The sequence below is a fragment of the Gossypium arboreum genome, chromosome 4 (genome assembly GCF_025698485.1).
Source record: "Gossypium arboreum isolate Shixiya-1 chromosome 4, ASM2569848v2, whole genome shotgun sequence".
Classification (NCBI taxonomy): domain Eukaryota; kingdom Viridiplantae; phylum Streptophyta; class Magnoliopsida; order Malvales; family Malvaceae; genus Gossypium; species Gossypium arboreum.
Genome location: NC_069073.1, coordinates 88,343,302 through 88,351,848, shown reverse-complemented (window position 1 = coordinate 88,351,848; position 8,547 = coordinate 88,343,302). Strand labels below are relative to the sequence as shown.

At 37.0% G+C, this 8,547-nt stretch overlaps 1 long non-coding RNA gene across 1 annotated transcript; it reads right to left on the bottom strand.

Annotated features, from left to right (window-relative positions):
- Nucleotides 1-6,718: 6,718 nt before the first annotated feature.
- LOC128291524 (uncharacterized) lies at nucleotides 6,719-7,639 on the bottom strand. The gene is made up of 3 exons (XR_008281361.1): nucleotides 7,491-7,639; nucleotides 7,188-7,264; nucleotides 6,719-6,811 (listed from the first exon to the last, which is right to left on the bottom strand). It is a non-coding gene; the product is annotated as an uncharacterized LOC128291524 (long non-coding RNA).
- Nucleotides 7,640-8,547: the final 908 nt, after the last annotated feature.

The window sequence follows — 8,547 nt, the reverse complement described above, 5'->3', positions numbered from 1 at the left end:
ACCTAGGCCGTGTGAAGTCTGCACTTAATTTTTGGAATTTAATTCACAACACAGCCCAAGCACTCGGGCTTGTGACTTGGCCGTGTGACCTTATTTGGTTGATGATGTCATAGTCAAAGAGTTACACGGGCTGAGGACATGGGCATGTGACTCTCCAAAGTATGAAAATTTTCTATGTTATCTCAAAGTTTTCTAAAGTTCTTGGTTTTGTCCTGAAACACCTTCTATGTATGTTTGGGGCCTTGTAGGCCCATATAAGGGACGATTTGCAAATGTTTGAATGAAATTGTTTTGAACGAAAATTTTATGGCCCTATTTTGTATATGTGCTTGTGTTAAAGTCCAGTAATGCCTTGAACCCTATTTTGGCTTTGGATACGGGTAAGGGGTGTTACATTTATTGGTATCATAGCTACGGTTAATCGATTCTCAAACTAACTTAGCATGTGTATGAGTCTAGCTATACATGCCATACATAAATTGTGATAGTGTGACGACTCCTTATGATTTTAAACTGTGTTTTTCATATAGTTAATGGATCTCAATAGAGCAGTGGCAGATAATGTTGAAAGTAATGCGCCTGCTCCCGCTAAAAGAGCAGTGCCGTCTGATAGTAGACCCACAACAGTTAGTAGAGGAGAAGGAGGCAAAGAAGCCATTCTCTATATGATGGATGCTTGGTACACGGAGTTCATTCGAACGAACCTGAATGCTCAACCTCCTCCAACCCTCCAAATCCCCAACTCGTACCCTAAGTGCCCCAAGGTATGGAATTTATGAGATTTCATAGAACCCCGTTGATAAAATTTGAAAGCAAGGAGCCAAGAAATTTAGGGCCAATGCTGATGATGACCCTGAGAAAGCAAATTTCTGGCTTGAGAATTCTATCTGAGTATTTGATGAGCTATTGTGCACATCTGAAGAATGTTTGAAGTGTGCTATTTCCTTGTTGAGAGACGCGGCATACCATTGGTAAAAGAGGCTAATTTCAATAGTTCCGAAGGAAAAAGTCACATGGGAATTCTTTTAAGAGGAATTCTGAAAGAAATACATCAGTGGGCAATTTATCGACCAAAAGCGTAAGGAATTTCTTGATTTGAGGCAAGATCACATGTCAGTTACTGAGTACGAATGAGAGTTTGTTGGGCTCAATAAGTATGCTCGAGAGTGTGTATTCTCCGAGGCTAAAATGTGCAGAAGGTTTGAAAATAGACTTAATGAAGAAATTAGATTGTTATTTGTATTCTTGAGCTGAAGGAATTTGTTGTGCTCGTTGGTCAGGCTTGTAAAGCTGAGGAACTGACTAAGGAAAAAAAATATGAGGTTGAGGCTAGAGAGATGAAGAAGAGGCCGATGAGCACGTCACATCCATCCCAGTTTAAGAAATCTAGTGATATGTATTCCCGTTCTTATGTTTCGGCTGGGCATTCTTACAGAAATCGTAAGAAGCAAAATTCAGGTTTTAAATCTCAGGCCACATCTGTGGGTAGTGTGGGTAATGATAAAGCTTTTAGACTTGAGTGCCAACAATGTGGTAGAGGCCATTTCAGTAAGTGTAGGGTGAGTGATGGATCTTGTTTCCAATGTGGTTCTCAAGACCACTACATCAAGGACTATCCTGAGATGGTCAAGAAAGAAAAATTTTAGAATACAAGGCTAGGTAGTATAGCTACATAGGGGAGACCCTCGAGAAACGCTGGTAATGGGACCAGTAGTAAAAATGTAACAAGGAATACAGCTGTAAGATCTGAAGCTAGAGCTTCGGCTAGGGCCTATGCTATACATGCGCGTAAGGACGTATCTTTTTTCGACCTGATTATGGGTACTTTTTCTCTCTATGACACTTCTGTTATTGCCTTGATCGACCCTGGTTCTACTCATTCATATGTTTGTATGAAATCGGTATCTAGTATGAATATGCCTGTTGAGTCTACGGAATTTATGATTAAAGTGTCAAACCCGCTAGGCAAACATGTTTTAGTTAATAAGGTATGTAAGAAATGTCCTTTAATGATTAGAGATCATTATTTTTTGGCTGACTTGATGTTATTGTCGTTCGAAGAATTTGATGTTATGTTGGGCATGGATTGGTTGACTTTTCATGATTCTATAGTAAATTGTAGACAAAAAGGTATTGAATTGAAATGTGAAAATGGTGAAATTCTCCGGGTTGAATCAGATGAGTCAGCTAAGTTGCCAATAGTGATTTCTTTGATGTCGGCTCAAAAATGTAGTAGAAGAGGATGTGAAGCTTATTTAGCTTATGTGTTGAATATGAAAGAGTCTAAATTAAAGATTGAATCAGTGCCTGTTCTTTGTGAGTATCCGGATATGTTCCGGGAAGAGTTTCCTGGATTACCTCCTATTAGGGAAGTTGAGTTAGGTATTGAGTTAGCCCCTGGTAGAACACCAATTTCAATTTCTCCATATAGAATGGCCCCGACTGAATTGAAAGAGTTGAAGTCGTAGTTACAAGAAATGACCAACATGGGTTTGGTGAGACCGAGCTTTTCACCATGGAGTGCTCCTGTATTATTCATGAAAAAGAAAGACAGATCTATGAGGTTATGTATAGATTACCAATAGCTTAATAAGGTAACGATTAATAATAAGTATCCTTTGCCAATGATTGATGACTTGTTTGATCAGTTTAAGGGAGTGACATGGTTTTTTAAAATAGACTTGAGGTCCGGTTACTACCAGTTGAGAGTGAAAGACTCGGATGTACCGAAAACTGCTTTTCGGATGAGGTATGGTCATTATAAATTTCTTGTCATGCCTTTTGGGTTAACGAATGCTCCTGCCGTATTTATGGGCTTAATGAATCGTGTTTTCCAACCGTACTTGGATAAAGTTGTAGTTGTTTTTATTGACGACATATTGATTTATTCTCATGATGAATCTGAGCATGCCGGGCACTTGAGGGCTATTTTGCAAACCTTAAGAGACAAGCAGTTGCATAATAAGTTTAGTAAAAGCGAGTTTTGGCTTCAAGAAGTTGGATTCTTGGGCCACATTGTTTCGGATGATGGTAATAGAGTAGACCTGAGTAAGATTTCAGCTATTGTTGAATAGAAATCGCAGGGGAATGTAACTAAGGTTAAAAGCTTTCTAGGCCTGGCCGGTTATTACTGACGCTTTGTTAAAGGATTCTCCACGATTGCTACTCCGATGACGAGGTTGTTACAAAAAGATGTCAAGTTTGAATGGACAGAAAAGTGCCAACAGAGTTTTGAGGAATTAATGGAATTATTAACTGAGGCTTTGATTTTGGTACAGCCCGAGTTAGGTAAAGAATTTGTGAGTTATAGTGATACTTCCTTGAATGGTTTGGGATGTGTACTTATGAAAGAGGGTAAGGTCGTAGCTTACACTTTGAGACAGTTGAAGCCTCACAAAAAGAACTATCCGATACATGACTTAGAGTTGGCCACCATAGTGTTTGTTTTGAAGATTTGGCAACATTATTTATTTGGTGAGAAATGTCATGTCTATACCGATTATTAAAGTCTTAAGTATTTGATGAAACAAAAGGATTTGAACTTGTGACAACGAAAATGGTTGGAACTGTTAAAAGACTATGAACTTGTGATTGATTACCATCCAAGTAAGGCGAATGTAGTCGCTAACGCTTTTAGCAGGAAGTTGTTGTTTGCCTTAAGGGCTATGAATACACGGCTAACTTGGTCCGATGATGGCTCGATTTTAGCTAAGTTGAGAGCTAGAATGACTTTTCTCCAACAGACTTGTGATGCTCAGAAAGTTGATAAAGAGTTGCAAGCCAAGAGAATTCAGTGTGAGTCCAGCAGTGAACGTGATTTTTTGAGTGATTCCGATGGTTGTTTGAGATTCTGTGGTAGGATTTGTGTTTCGAAAGACACCGAGCTGATTCGGAATATTTTACATAAAACACACAATGGTTGTTTGTCAGTTCACCCGGGGAGCACAAAAATGTATAATGACTTGAAGAAAATGTATTGGTGGAATGGTATGAAAAGAGATATATTAGAGTTTGTATCGAAATGCTTAGTTTGTCAACAAGTAAAGGTTGAACACCAAGTACCTTCAGGTATACTTCAGCCCATCATGGTCCTCGAGTGGAAATGGGACAAGATTACTATAGATTTTGTGACAGGTTTGCCTTCAACTCCGAGAAAGAGAGATGCCATATGGGTTATTGTCGATAGACTGACTAAATCGACTCATTTTAATCTAGTGCACACCAATTACTCACTCGACAAGTTAGCTGAATTGTACATTGGTGAAATTGTTAGACTTCATGGAGTACCTCTATCGATTGTATCGGATAGAGATGCAAGGTTCACTTCACGATTTTGGAAAAAGTTACAAGAAGCTTTGGGTATAAAAATGAATTTTAGCACCGCTTTTCATCCACAGACTGATGGTCAGTCTGGGTGAGTAATTCAGATCTTGGAAGACATGCTCCTATATTGTGTATTGGAATTCCAAGGGAGTTTGGAAAAGCATTTACCGTTAGTGGAGTTTGCCTACAACAACAGCTATTAGTCGAGTTTGCAAATGGCGCCTTATGAGGCATTGTACAGATGTAAGTGCCGCACACCTTTGTATTGGACCGAGCTAAGAGAAAATCAGATTCACGGAGTTGATCTAGTCAAGGAAACTGAAGAAAAAGTGAATGTGATTCATGATTGTTTGAAATCCGCTTCGGATAAATAGAAATCTTACGCAGATTTGAAACGGAAAGAAATTGAGTATCAAGTCAGTGATAAGGTATTTTTGAAAGTGTAACCATGGAAAAAGGTTTTGAGCTTTGGCAAGAAAGGCAAGTTGAGTCCTCGTTTTATAGAGCCGTATGAGATCACCGAAAGGATAGGGTAGGTTGCTTATCGGTTGGCTTTACCATCAGGGTTGGAAAGGATTCATGATGTATTTCATGTGTCTATGTTATGCCGCTATAGATCAAACCCTTCACGTGTAATTTCACTGACAGAGGTTGAGATTCGACCGGATATGACTCATGGTGAAGAACCGTTTAAGGTTTTGGCTCGAGAGGTCAAACAGTTGAGAAATAAAAGCATTGCTCTGGTGAAAGTGTTATGGAAAAGACACGGGGTTGAAGAGGCTACTTGGGAGCCCAAGGAGGCCATGAGGAAACAATACCCAAACCTTTTCATTGGTAATATTTTCGAGGACGAAAATCCTTAAAGGGGGGAGAGTTGTAACATCCCGAATTAGGGTCTAGTTGGAATAGTGGTTTTAAGACCACAAATTTGAAATAGAAATAATTATTTTATGATTATTTGATGATCCATGATATGATTTCATGTTTGTGTGAAATTTTCATGAAGAAATTCTATGCTTAAAGTGTCCAATTTGACTTTAGGGACTAAATTGAATAAGTTGTAAAACTTATGTTCTAGAAGCTGCAAGCATGAAATTGCATTAGATTATTAATTAGAGGTCCTTAAATATCAATTTGACCAAGTTCTAAAAGTTTGGACAAAAATGGGCATGAATAGGAAAAATTTGAAAGAAAGGCTTTAAGGGCATTTTGGTTATTTGGTTAATAAAAGAATAAAAAGGGGAAAAACAAGAAAAAATCTTGTCCATCTTCTCCAAGTGCTAGCTGAAAATTGCATGCTATCCATAGCTAGGGTTTTCAACACTTTCAAGCTTGATTATCAAGAAAAACGTGATTCGAGTTTTGATCGAGGGAAAAATAAGGTTTACGAGGATTAGGCTCGTTTCTATCATTTTTGGTAAATTCATTTGCAAAAAATGCAACATGTACCATGCTTTAAACTCTTTAATATTGCATGTATGGTAAGTACATACATATTTAATATGATGTTGTATCATGTGTTTATTACCTAAATTGTATTATGAATTATGCTTGATAATTCCATGAATATGTGATTGGTGCTATGAGTATTGAACTTGTAACACCCCGTACCCGAGTCCGTTACCGGAGTCGAACACAAGGTGCACACAGACTTAGCTTAACTGTTTTCACAGTCCATAAAAAAAATTTTCCAGACTAGCTGGTTACTGTGTCACTGTCGCTTTAAAAATCATATCTTGAGTTTTAAAGCTTGAAAATCAGTTTCGTAATTTTTCCCTGAAACTAGACTCATAAGTCCATCAACATATTTTTTTCTAGAATTTTTGGTTTGGCCAATCAATACCAGATTTTTCTTAAAGTTTCCCCTGTTTCACTGTTTGACTAACCTGACCAGTCTTCACTACGAATCAAAATTCTCATTGTAAAGAATTCAAAGTATGTTCTATTTGATTTCATTTGAAACTAGACTCATTAAGGAGTCTAAGCATATAAATTTTATCTTGTAACCATTTTTGTACAAATTATAGTGATTTTCTCAAAACAGAACAGGGGATTTCGGTGTCATTCTAACCCTGTCCCACACAACTTTAAATATCTCTTTATAGGAAATTTCTTTGCTTCCACGGTCTCTTTTATAGGAAATTAGACCAACTAAGATTTGATTACATATTTTATTCAGCCTATAATTCCATACAAACAATTTATAGTGATTTTCTAAAATCACGTTACTGCTGCTGTCCCAAGCAAACTATTACATTTTGCTCTTAAATTTCCAAGTCCAAACACTTATGAACTTACCACTTGAGTTTAAGACATATCATGGCCACATCATATCTTATTAAATCAACTCATTATGTCCTAATATGATTGAATTTACTCAACATTTAATACTTAAAACTTACCTCGGGAGTGGTCGACGATTAGATGTCCACGGCTATTCGTTTACTCTCTTTTCCCCTATCCGACTTTGATCCTCTTTGCTCTTAAGCTTAAGTAAAACAATAGATTTGCTTAAGTACTTAACTAATATTATTCACTTAACAATCACATATCATTTAATCTTTATCTCAATACCAAACCGAGTTATGAGATCATACACTACACCATCAATTGAAGGTTAATTCATGGTAACATTAGTATTGAAAGGTTGCGTTGTGGGCAGCCTAAGAGGACCCGCAACACTTGGCTTAATTGCTGTAATATATCACATTCGGAGGCTGATTCGGACAGCATTAATAGTACAACATTTAGACAGCATGAACAGGGCAGCAATTAACGATACCAACAAGGTAAAATTCGGACAGCAATTTAACGGTTTCAACAATTATCAAACACAAGAAAATAAAAGTTCAAGGAAAACTCACCAAGGTTCCCAACACCGATTCCACCTATTCAATTTGCTCTTTCCCTTGTCTACTACCACCTTCTCCTACCTTGTTAGCTAAATACAATCAACCCCAAAGTTACAAAAATAGATTATAACAACACAAGCATTCACTAGATTCTTTTAACACAAGTGAGAAACTCTTCATCTACTAGACATGCAACATTTGCAACTAGAAAAGAGAATCTTCTCTTCTCCCACATATTCGTCAAGCTCAAATCAACAATGCAACCAGAATTTGTCAACGAAAAGCTATGGGCAAGGGAGAGTTTAGAAAAGTTACCCTTCTACTTGAAAATTTTAACTTCTAAGCAAACAAATTCCATGGTTTTCCACTACATGCAGCTGCCCTCTCCTTTCTAGCTTCATTCCTTTCTTCTTCTTTTCATTTCAGCTAAGAAGAACCGATTTCTTCTTTTCTTTTGCTTCTCAAGTCACAGAATGGGGGAAACATGGATGAGACAACCTTTTTTTTTTTCTCATCACCCTCCCTTTTCATTTCTTTATTACTAACCCTTTATTTTATTCTTTCTCCCTAACACACTAACACAATATGTTTCCAACATGTTTCACCCCATAACATTTTGTCCCTCTCATGCTCATGGTCGTCGCTACCAAATTAGGGGGGAAATTGACATGCAAGTCCCCCCTTTTTATTTCATGCACTAATAGATCCTTATATTTTGACGTATCACATTTCAAAAGTGTCGCACATAAGTCCTATTGACTAAATTCACATGCAATTTACTAAATCAAAGCTTAAAACTTTCACACATTCGTATTCACATATAATAGTCATAAAATATGACGGCTAATTATTTTTATGACTCGATTTTGTGGTCCCGAAACCACTTTTCGACTAGGGTCAAATTAGGGGTGTCACAACTCTTCCTCCCTTTAGGGATTTTCGTCCTCGAAAATTTCTACCGATGCATAGTTTAGGATAACGTCCTCTTATTGAATTATATTCATATGAGCATTTCTACAAGTATGCACATATATCTCATTTTCTTGATTTCATAAGCAATAATCACTTAATTTAATTCACAAATGCATTTCAAACACATATTATGCACATATTAACATGTATAATTCACATCATCAACCCACATATTTGTAACCCACATTTTCATTCATGTATAAGTCAGTAACTCTAACGAAAGTATAAATATACTCAAACATCCCAATAAATATCCTTTATAACTCCATCGTATCTCAATATTCAACTTAACTTATTTCCAACAGAAAATTCAACTTCCACACACCTGAACATTTAATTCATTCAGCACATACTAACATACCTCATTGCTGGAATTTTTGCAAGCGTATTAACTGAAATT